Consider the following 12,959-nt stretch of genomic DNA (forward strand, 5'->3'; position numbering starts at 1 on the left):
ATTGCGGGGATCAAACCGTAGCCGTTATTAACAGAGCACTATACACAACTACCCCGGGACCACGGCAGTTGCTTGTTTTCACTACTAAAGAGTATGTAGCAGGTTTTCGTTATTAGTTATATTAGTACCACGAGTAGAATGGTGCAGTATATTATGTTAACATAAATATGGAGCTAGGTAATACAGTTTTGTCTACTCATCGGTTAATTATTCATATTTTTTCTATATTCTGCGTGTGTTACGATTATGTATGTACCGATAATTCATACATAAAATGAGTACATTTCTATGTATAGTTTGATGATACTGCGCTGTATATTCTGATATGTAAACCCCATGTAACCTGGAATACGGTAATGTTAGTTTTTTCACTTAAATGTAGGCTAACTTTACAGTCATCACATAGATCATTAAGGACAAAATCTATACTATTTTATACCACATGTATGAGAGTATAAATGTTATTATAGTCCTAGCTACCAACACAGAATTTCTAACCTCTTGAATACTTGTGACTTGTGTACCATGTATAAATCTAAATTTTGTAGTCTTACGTCAGGTAGTCAGACTCGGAATGTAACGAATACTGACAGGCCTATACACACAGTATAAGCAAAATAAATGACATATTAAAACATTGAACTAGTCCATTCTTTATTGAAACAATAATAATATCACTCTCCTTCATCTATCAGCTGATTGAGTACTTGGCTAAAACATAGCGGCTGGACTGACCTTGGCCACACTGTACATATAGAGTCACTGTATTCAATACGCAGCAGTAATCCGATCCATCGGAGATGAGTGGCAGCATAAGAGACAAAGAACATCACAACAAACAATGGTCAATGTAATGTTATTGTTGATAAATTTTATGAGCTTTCGACATTGTAGGCCTTAACAATTGGGTTTCTTCCGATTCTGAAATACCACTCTTACTATGCTCGGTACAGTAAAACTGAATAAAACACCAAGGAGGAGTGGTTCGAAAGGGATGAAAGTTGGGGAAAAAACAGAGACGGCACGGACGAATAATTGATGTTTATTTCAAACCGATATGCAGGTTACACAATGCGCACGGCATCGACTCAGTAGGATGTAGGACCACCGCGAGCGGCGATGCACGCAGAAACACGTCGAGGTACAGAGTCAATAAGAGTGCGGATGGTGTCGTGAGGGATGGTTCTCCATTCTCTGTCAACCATTTGCCACAGTTGGTCGTCCGTACGAGGCTGGGGCAGAGTTTGCAAACGGCGTCCAATGAGATCCCACACGTGTTCGATTGGTGAGAGATCCGGAGAGTACGCTGGCCACGGAAGCATCTGTACACCTCGTAGAGCCTGTTGGGAGATGCGAGCAGTGTGTGGGCGGGCATTATCCTGCTGAAACAGAGCATTGGGCAGCCCCTGAGGTACGGAAGTGCCACCGGCCGCAGCACATGCTGCACGTAGCGGTGGGCACTTAACGTGCCTTGAATACGCACTAGAGGTGACGTGGAATCATACGCAATAGCGCCCCAAACCATGATGCCGCGTTGTCTAGCGGTAGGGCGCTCCACAGTTACGGCCGGATTTGACCTTTCTCCACGCCGACGCCACACGCGTCTGCGGTGACTATCACTGACAGAACAGAAGCGTGACTCATCGGAGAACACGACGTTCCGCCATTCCCTCATCCAAGTCGCTCTAGCCCGGCACCATGCCAGGCGTGCACGTCTATGCTGTGGAGTCAATGGTAGTCTTCTGAGTGGACGCCGGGAGTGCAGGCCTCCTTCAACCAATCGACGGGAAATTGTTCTGGTCGATATTGGAACAGCCAGGGTGTCTTGCACATGCTGAAGAATGGCGGTTGACGTGGAGTGCGGGGCTGCCACCGCTTGGCGGCGGATGCGCCGATCCTCGCGTGCTGACGTCACTCGGGCTGCGCCTGGACCCCTCTCACGTGCCACATGTCCCTGCGCCAACCATCTTCGCCACAGGCGCTGCACCGTGGACACATCCCTATGGGTATCGGCTGCGATTTGACGAAGCGACCAACCTGCCCTTCTCAGCCCGATCACCATACCCCTCGTAAAGTCGTCTGTCTGCTGGAAATGCCTCCATTGACGGCGGCCTGGCATTCTTAGCTATACACGTGTCCTGTGGCACACGACAACACGTTCTACAATGACTGTCGGCTGAGAAATCACGGTACGAAGTGGGCCATTCGCCAACGCCGTGTCCTATTTATCGCTCGCTACGTGCGCAGCACAGCGGCGCATTTCACATCATGAGCATACCTCAGTGACGTCAGTCTACCCTGCAATTGGCATAAAGTTCTGACCACTCCTTCTTGGTGTTGCATTTGCTCTGTCAGTCAGTGTATATTCCCTATAACTTTTATTACGTAGTACCTACTTTTCGACAGGACCATTAACATAGGTATTTAAAAATGACATTTTAGGCGCCTTCTCCTAAACTACTATTTCATACAGGATAAATAAAATTATTTATAGCCTAGACTGTAGTTTTTTATTCCCGGACTCTAAATACCGATTTTCATTAAATTCTGTTTACCTACTTGCTCGTGGCTTGGCGTTGATACGGACTTAGCAACAGCAATACAAATGCACGAATATCTCTGTTATCACAGCCGGTAAGTTAAAAATTTATAAGACATAAATGATCGGAAATTTAATTCTATATAACTTACGTAGTATTTATTATTAGGACCACTAATAACAACTATTTGAGAATTACATTTTTGACCTTCCCCTTAACTATCATTTCACCCAGCGTGAATAAAATGATTTATAGCCTAGATTGTAGCAGCTTATTCCCTGACTATACATACCGATTATCATTCTCCTTAGCCATTTTCTCGTGATGCGTGTACATACTACATACTACATACATACATACATGGCGAAACGTTAAAAAAAAGTGCATTTCATCGCTACTGTGGACTCGTCCGCTATAGAAAAACCAGTCTTTTAAAATTCTGAGCAATGCACAGACAAAACGCTTATATATGTGGAAGACTAGCAGTTACCCACAGCTTCGCTCGCGAGGATTTCGTAATTTGATAAAAATTACTTGTTCCTCGGCACTGCACTAAGACATTATCTGTAAATCCCTAAATTATGAAAGCTCACCGAAAAATTGCATTTCATTTACCCCAGAATCGCTTTGTAAACCACGTTTGTGGCATTGGCTTTTGGGGTTAAGATGACCAAGCTACTGGCAGAGCTAAATCTGGAAGACGGGACATGGAACTCTGTGTGTGAGAAACAGACCTCTTTTACGTCGAAAAAGGTTTTCTTTATTTCTAAAAGAAATTCCAAATAACAAATTTCACGTCTGTAACATCTTAACTTTTGAGAAATAAGTATCCTCATAAAGAGAATTCAACTCCTTCCTCACTTATTATCGATCTCCAGCTTAAGTTGATTTTCCGAAAACAAAAAGTACGTGTTTCTTTATTTTTAAAGGAGACTCAAATACCAATTTTCACGTCTGTAACATGCTACGTTTATGAGATATAATGTAGATATACTCATTATAAAACCTGCCTCACTCCTCGGCCGAGTGGTGAGCGTTGAGGTCTCGGTTCACAGGGTTCCGGCTTCCATTCAGGGCTAGGTCGGGGTTTTTAATCGCGTGTGATTAATTTTTCTGGCACGGGGACAGGTTGTTTGTGTTTGTCCCAAAATTATCCTCTTCATATTCACTCAACACACCACATTACCAACCACAGCAGGAACACGCTATAGTTAATTACATTCCTACACATACGGTTGCCGTCAGTAAGGGCATCCAGCCGTAAAACAGTGACAAATCCACATGTGCGACACAGTTCGCATCCGCAACCCCAAAGATGTGGGCAAAGCGGTAAAAGGAGAAGATACTCATTTTAGAAATTCACGCGCTCTTTATTCTTTTCACCCCCTTAAGTGGATTTTCCAAAAAAACATGTGTTCATTTTTAAAGGAGATTTCAAGTACCAATTTTAACGTCTGTAACATCTTCATTTTCTGAGATATGTATCCTCATATAAATAATTAATTCAACTCCTTCCTCACTTCTTTTCATCCCCTCCACTTAAGTGGATTTTCTAAAAACGAACATTTGTATTCGTTTGCTTTTAAAGGAGATTCCAAATACCAATTTTCATGTCTGTAACATGTTAGGTTTTTGTGATATATTGTAGATAATGTCGCTGCTGTAGAATCGTGGAGATGACGTTGCCATAGTTACGGCATTATTTTATCCGATTCCTAGACCAGGGGTAGTGTGGTGCCAATAACTCCGTAACGGTTGGTTTTAGGGCCTTTAAACATGGTTTTCGTTCCCATAGGGCTTACCGAGTTTTGTTCTTTGCGTAAAGGGGATTAAATTGAGCTTCGTCTCGTCCTTGTATGAAAATTCGATATTTTGCCTATATTAGCCTATTATTTTTATATCTCGCCCCTGTGCGCCCCACGTCGAATTGTTTTCAAAATAAAATACAGTCCATGTTACTCATTGGTAATGTAGCTTTCTATAAGTGAAGTATTTTTTTAAAATCGGTTCAGTAGGTTTTGAGTATATCCGTTACAAACAAATATACAAATTTTTCCTCTTTATAATATTATTAGTATAGATGGATTAATGCATTAAAGCTGGTGATTTAGACATAATGGAACCACTAAAGTCTTGTAAAACAACTGAATTATGAACAAATTATCCTATAATTATTTTTTCTTGCTTAATATTGGAAGGGCACTTGAAAAAGCTCGATTCATTTCAACCTTTTTATGAATGCCATTCCTTGAAAGAAAGAAGGGGTGAAAGAATTCATCAAGATACTAAAGCAATGGAAATAAGATACCAGGGCAAGCGGAATGAAGCGATGTTAGTGGATTATTGCTGGTACTGGTGGTACATTTCAATGTCACAGCAGGGCATCAAAACGGTGCAACATTTCGACCGACAAATTGAACATCTGAATGGCTGTAAGTACTTTCTATTAATATAATTATTCAATGATTTATAATTAATTTCATACACTCGAATTTTATATTGCTGTGTTAAAACACGTTTTATAAATAATAGTCTATGCCTAATTTGACGTTACTGAAATTCTTGTTCAAATTTTGAAGTTTTCCGTTTTTATTTCTAAAAATGACATAAACCGGTGCACGATAGAGAACATCTGAATACGGATATGGATCCAGGGTACTATAGTTATCAGTAATCAGTAATATTTTCCCTTATAGCAGAAATAAAATTTTGAAATGAATATCAGTGTAATAGGAGCCGTTTTAAAGACGAATATGTGGAAATCCTCTTAAGGGTTCAATATAATCTAAAGGAATCTACATTTGTATCTGTTTATAAGAATATTTAGACACGCTAAAACTTCTGAAGGCAACTGAATCTTCAGAAAAGTACCAGCAAGGCGTGCAAATTAGTTTCATTGTTTGAATTTTGTAATAATTTTTTGTTTAATATGGACATTGATACATTTTGTTTATGTATGTGAAAGTTAGAATATATGTTTAAATTCAGACCCTTAACGAAGGATTTTTTTGTCGTCTTCCTTGCAGCATTGCCCCCTTTTTTAAATAGTGTACTCTTTTTTATCTATTTGCATCCGGTCACTCTATGCTTAGCAGTCATGCAAGCAAGCAAAACATGCCTCTTCATGGCTGGTAGAAGCCCGAAAAGTACATAAAAGCACCCCTACATTCATAGAAAGTAACCATGTGCGAGGTTGTTTGAAATCATGGTGATATAGTACCCTATTACATAAAGACGAAGATGGTAACTCAACAACAGGAACTGCTGTGTACTAGTGAATGACCAGATATTTGAACAAGCACAATAAATCTTCTACCCAATCATAGATAGTTCATGATTCGTTATCCACAAGTTTAGAATTTAATGAAACTTACGGTACTACTGCACCATTAGTTTAGTATCTCATGCTTGCAAAATTTTAACACGTATTAGATTGGAAAGAGAAGCTGAAGCTGAAATAGGGCAACAGTTTAGCTTCAAAAGAAATTGAGGGTCACGTGAAGCAATCCTGACATTTGTCTGATCTTAGAGGATGGAATTATGTAGGGCAAACCCGCCTAGATCTAGAAAAGGCATTCCATAATGTTGATGGCTCCGAGCTACTTGAGATTTTGAAGGTGATCGTGACCAGATATTGAGAAAAAATAATTATCTACTATCTGTAGGAAACAATCAGTCTGCAGTTATAAAAATCGAGGTCTTTGAAAAATAAATAGCAATCGAGAAATGAGTGAAGCAAGGCTGCAGTTTATTCCTCTCTTCAATAATGCTTATATACAACCTGTGACAATAAAATTCGGTGAATGAAGTCAGGACGGTCGATCCGGCAACACTGGCGACACACAACGGTGCACCTGTGCAGCAGCAGGTTTTGACCACCTGCTCCCAACGTTGCTCAGTTGAGCATCGTGTGTGTGCCGTGTAAGACCTGTTTGACACAGTGCGTGTTTAGTACGTGGGTTCTGAACTGCGAACAGGAACATGAAAGACCAAAAGATCAATGTACAGTTTTGTTTTAAGCTTGGCAAGACACCGAAAGAAACGCATACGATGCTGGTACGTGTTTATGAACAACAAGCACTGTTCTTGAAGTGTGTACGAGTGGTTCGCCCAGTTTAGAGGAGGCCGGGAAAGTGTTTCTGACAACCCCTGTAGCGGAAGACCGGCGACCGCCGTCAGTAATGAAAACATTGAAAAGTTGAGGACATTAATCACGAACGATCGGCGATTAACTGCGCGCATGATAGCGAATGAACTGCGAATCCGTGCGATACATAGTTATCCAGAAGTTAGGGGAGAGGAAAACGTGTTCTCGTCTTGTGCCCCATCACTTGACTGACGATCAGAAACAGGCACGTTTAGGGGCTTCACAGGATTTTGTCGAAACGGCGGATGCGACACCAAATTTCTTGAACTGTATTGTCACTGAGGATGAAACCTGGTGTCTCAGGTACGACCCTGAAACAAAACGGAAAAGCATGGAATGGCGTTCTCCGGGATCCCCAGGTCGGAAAAAGGTCAGAGCCGAAAAGTCACGTATCAAACTCGCTTTGAAAGGAAAGAGATTTGACGATATTCCTGACATCCAACGAATCGTGACGAGGCTTTTGAACACCATCCCAAAGGAAGTCTTCTTGCACAGTTTCCAGGACATGTATCGCCGATCTCAGCGGTGCATAGTTATGGGAGTTGACTATTTCGAAGAAAAGTAAGGTCACTGTCGTGCATTGTTCATCTATGTTGATAGTACAGGACTATTCACCGAACATTATTGTCACAGGTTGTAGAACAAGCAGTAAATAAAATCAAAGGGAAATTTGAAAAGGAATTTGGAAAATGAACCACAATCCAGGGTGAGGAAATCAAGACTCTGAGATTTGCCTATGATGTTATTTTATCTGAGTCTGCAGAAAGTCTGGAGGAATTTATGAATGGTATGGACGCAGTCTTGGAAAAGCAGTACAAGATGAAAATGAATAAATCCAAAACAAAAGTAATGGAGTGCATTCTCATGTGTTCAGGTAATACAGGTAATATTAGATTAGGAAATGAAGTCTTAAACGAAGTAGATTAGATTAATAGATTAATATTGCTAGTTGGGTAGTAGAATAACTAATTATGACAGAAGTAAGGAGGAAATTAATTGTAGACCAAAACAAACAAACAAAAAAACAAACAAACAAACAAATAAAATAAGGCCTTTCATAAGAAAATCAATTTGCTCGCTTCAAACATTGATATAGGAATTAGAATTATGTTTATGCAGAGCTGTCTGGAGCGTGGAAGTATGGACAAAAACCTGCTCAGAAAAGAAGAGGAAGATTTTGAAATGTGGTTTTACAAAGGAATACTGAAAGTGAGACGGATAGATCTAAGCAAGAATGAAGAGATACTTATCGGACGAGTGAGAAACGATATGGCGAAATTTTAACAGAAGATGAGACAGAATGATAGGACACATCGTAAGACACCCAGGACTTGTTCAGTTGGTTTTTGAAGTTAGTGAAGTTGGTAGGAACCGGGGGGGAGGGCTGGTTAGACCAAGGCATGAATATGTCAAATAAGGGTGGAGTACATGTAGGATGTTGTAGTTACGTAGAAAACAAAAGGTGAGCACAGGATAGGGTAGCATGGACAGCTGCATCAAACCAGTCTATGGACTGATGACCCAACAAGAAGATAATGCAAGGTACATCAACATACCCTTTCTCTTTATTGATTACGATTTCTCAATAGAACAGTACATAGCTTAACCAGACAATTTCTAACTTCATACTAACTCCATTTAAGAGGCTAAATCCTCTACCTAGATATACTGAATGTAGTTTTTAGAGAAACATTTTCTTACTGTAAGATAAAGTTGAGAGAGAAATGAGATGCATATGTTTAAAAGTTTTGAAATGGAGTTAGAATGATATTTCAAGGAATATGTCTTGAATTAGGTCCGTTTTACACACACACACACACACACAGTGAGAAAGATATGTCAAACGTCGACAGAGAAATAGTTCTATGGCTTTCACTGGCTGCACCTCTATGAGTTTTCGTAATCATCTGTCATGTTTTAGACGCGAAATATAAGGCAAGTCATAAATAGGTCCCTAAATTTTAGGCAGTAATAAGTTAGATGGACAACTAATTCGGTTATTAAAAATTTCGGCTAGCCCGCTCTTCTGAAATATAGCGATTATAACATAAATTCTAGGGTTTCTGATAGGCTGTACCCTTAATGTTTATGCAAAACTCATGGCGTGACCATTGTGCAGGCTAGCCCACTCTTCCGTAATGTAGAGAGTGTAACATATATTATAGGGGTTCTGATGGGCTGTACCCCTAATGGTTATGCAAAATTAATAGAAAAAACCTTGTGTAGGTTAGAGTATACTTGTTACTCGCTTCAGAAAGTTTGTATTCTAACTTATTGCTGCCTAAAACTCGCTCTCTTAGTCATTAAATAACAGGAATGTCTCACGCCCGCAGCGTCTTCGAAAGATGTGACAATCCAACTGACGAGCCCACTGCCACACTGGGGAGAATCGCTGGTAATTTCACGATCGAAATGACCTAAAACACTTCCAATTGATGAAATTAAATTATGGGTTCCTTTTGGTGATTTAATTCGTGATAAAAAGGCTAAAGGCAGGCATTTATACAAATTGGGGTACATACTTCCCCCAGTGCACTGTTCTATTGTTCTAAAACCGAGGCCTGCGGTGTCAAGGTCGGCGGTTGAAGAGTAGGGCACCTATAAATGACCACGACTAGTCGGTGTTCCGACCGCTCTGCATTCCAACCGAGCAGGGGAGTGCTGGTCACGACTCTAAAGTGATACTTCATCTCTGTATCTGGCAGACGGAGAGGGGCTGGTTCTCACCGCCAGCTGTATTGAGATGGTTTTCCGTTGTTTCTCCACTCTCCTGCACTAAGGCGAATGCCGGCACTATTCTTAGTATAGGGCACGGCCCCCAACCCTCTCACCTTCACGATAGATCTCCTTCTCCAATTAAAATCTCCTGGCCTGAGAGACATCGTCACCTTATAGAAGGTCCGCCTCTTTAGGAGAAGAATGTAAACATTGAGTAGTTTTGTTGTTGTTGTTGGAAGAGTTTGGTAATTCAACTGACTAGCTTACTTCTACACTGGGGCCAAACGCTGGTAATTTCACAATTGAAATTGCCTAAGTGGCTTGAATGTTTTTAACAAGAATGTTATTGAAAACAAGAGAAAATCCGATACCCGATGCCGCCAAGTCCGGACTGTATGTCGAGTGTTTTCGAGAAGCAGTAGTCATCATTTTGGCCGCAGTCCCTTGCGTTTCGACCGTGTGGTTGGCTTCACATGCTTACCAAGGTGCCTAGTCACAGTTCGACCCGTTTCCTGAAAGCACACCGGTATAGCGCACTCGAAATCTGAGAAGATCGTCAGCATGACATTAGCATGTGCCTTGAATTATTTCTTGACCGGATGTGATGGACGCTTCTACTCCATCGCTTACCTCTTACTCTCTGGTTCATAATGGTACACACTGGATTCGTCTCCTTTGGCAATTCAACGGAGAAAAGCATATTTAGAATAACATTCCTGTTATTTAGTTCCCTTCTCTCTTACAATAACGAAACAATACGAAATCCAATACATTTTTCTTTTACTAGATTTTGAAAGAGTACACTTACGAGAGAACTGGAACGGGAAATCTCCGAACTGCAATAGAATATCTGTGCTGGTTTGTAAATACATGGCACAAAGTTTTATCTGACACTGCGGAGTTTTCTCAATGTGTGTGTATAACGGGCCATGCTGCTCTTACACTAACATCAGTATACCTCTGAGTGACGTACTCATGTACATATTTACTAGTTAATACAATATTGTTCATAATTACCTGTACTACACTTTATCGAATGTTACATCATAATGTATTGTAATTTAACATTTCTAACGCTATTATAGGGAGAATTGTCATGATTTTTATTTTAAGAGATAGTCTCGCATGCCATATTTATGTGAATTACCACCTCCATTTCTGAAAAATTTACACAATCCATCTCAGAAAATCAACCACGTAAGTCATTTTATTAATGGTTTCTTTCACAAGTTACCTTATTATTCTTCATTATTCAATGTATCATACAGTCTGATTCCTCAGTCCAATTAACAGCAAGGCGGCTCCCGCTTTGATTTCCAGTAGGCCTGGGAATTTAAGCTGCGTCTGAGTAACTCCTAACACATACCATTGTGAGAAACTCCAAAAAGACTTTAATGAAGTTGTGACTTGGATGGCAGACAATGGTATGCTGATAAACGGAATGAATATTCAGGTTGTAAGTTTCACCCAGAGGAGAAGTCCCTTCAGCTCAGAACATACCACTTAGTCGAGAGTCTCCTTTCCTTACTCTCAAGTCTTCCCAGCTCAAAGATTACAAAATTTTCGTAACACTGCTCCTTTGTTGGAACAAATGGTGCTACTTTCCTTTGGATATTTCCGAGTTCTCAAATTAGGCAGTCAAGGTGAGAGTCCGACACAATGGAACCATACTCTAAATGGGTCTTACCAGTGAATTATATGCCATTTTCCTTACATCCTTACTGAATCCCCTAAATACCCTTCTAACCACATGAAAAATCTGTAACTCTTATTTACAACCTCGTTAATGTGAATGCCTCATTGAAGATCTTTCCTTATATTAACATTACATGCTGTACCTTTGAGTTTCATGATGGTGTCCAACGCGGGGCCATCGGAATACTTACAGTGATAACCATGAGGTATTTTTACCCGCTCAACACAGTAATTAAAAGTGAAGGCATTTTTCCACTTGGTGAAACTTACAAGAAGTCTGTAATTCTATCGAGTAATCTATGACAGTTTTTAAGAAATTGACTTAAAACTGGAGGTATGTTCATGCTTTTCTCCATGAGAAATGTTGTCAAGTAAAATATTTCTGACCATGATTGATGTAACCTAGAGAACATTCAGAGAGACTTCATGTTACATGAGGGTATTCAAATTTGCGGTCTATTGCTATAAGGGCACTATTTGGTGGGAAGAGAGATGCCGTAAGGAATGGCACATATTGGTTACTATCTCAGAACTGATGTAAATTTATTATAGGTAATACAGTCATTAAATTCTTGTACTGACCACCTAGTGTCCCTGGTTGCAACACAGGGTAGTAAAGTGACAGCTCTTCGCTTGTCCCAGTAGGAGTTAGTTGCGTACATACTGTGTAAGCGGAACTGTGGTCTACGTTATGAAAGTTAGCTCAGTGGAACTTAAGACTGCCATAGTTTGAGCAGTGGAAAGCGAAATAGGCTGTATCACCAGGACGGGAATGAGTCTTGAAAAGTAACGTTAAAAGACTAGGTGGTGCTTGAAATGCAGGCGTTTACCCAATAATTGACCGAAAGTAGTACGCTGCACGCTGTGTTGCATGCGCTGTGGACGCTAGTTCACGATCTTACTGACAGCAGTACGTAAGTGTAAACTGTGTTGCCTATAATGCAGGCACCAGTCCACGAACTTATTGACTGTAGTAGTAGTATGTTATTATACGAGGTCTTTATTTTAAAGCTGTGCACGGCAGGTGTGACGCTACTTGTATGTGAGGCTGCTGTGGTGGAGTTCCTTCAGGCCCACAGCTGAATCGGTCAATACATATGAATGAATTAATACATAGCTTTATTAAAACACTGTGTAAAAGAAAATTAAACATCTAATAATTACTCCAAATTTTCATCGTTTTCGTAAAATCTCAGGGGAAATGTTTTTTGGTAGAGTCTAGCAGGTGATACAGGGAGTAGTGCTGCCCGCATAGCAAAGGCAGAGGGGATCCACGTTATGCCTCTCATGTCGCAGACAAATTTCGTAATGGAATCCGTGGGCAACCATCCTTAAGTTCGAAACTGCTGTCTTGCCACACTCCGGTAGTCATGGCTGGGGCTGAGTAGAAAGCTGGCGGTATATCATTCCTTTTCCTCGTATTCCGCTCTGCGAGTTTCCGACATACTTCTGTATGGTGGAGGTTGTGCGATGACATCAGCTCTACAATGAATGAGGGAGTTATAGTTAATCGTGATGGACTGAATTTCTAAACTCTAAAGGATTTTTGAAGATAGGCCAGGCCGTATTGACTTGGTTAAGTCTAGCCAGATTTATTTAGGTCACAAAAGGCCATTTTGTCTTGATGGCATATGAAGCGGGGCTATCTTTATTTTTATAAAATGCAGAAGCCATTTTATTGATAATTGGTTGAGTTTGTTAATAGACCCTGTAGCTATTAGCTGTTACCATCGCTCAGTCTTCATTGCTGAAATGAAAATGAAAACCTACAACCTGTTTTCCAGTCATTGACCGGGTCATGGATGTGATGAATGAAACATATATAGGCTGTTATTATAATGGGGTCGCCACTCCCAAGG

The sequence above is a fragment of the Anabrus simplex genome, chromosome 1, assembly GCF_040414725.1.
Source record: "Anabrus simplex isolate iqAnaSimp1 chromosome 1, ASM4041472v1, whole genome shotgun sequence".
NCBI lineage: Eukaryota > Metazoa > Arthropoda > Insecta > Orthoptera > Tettigoniidae > Anabrus > Anabrus simplex.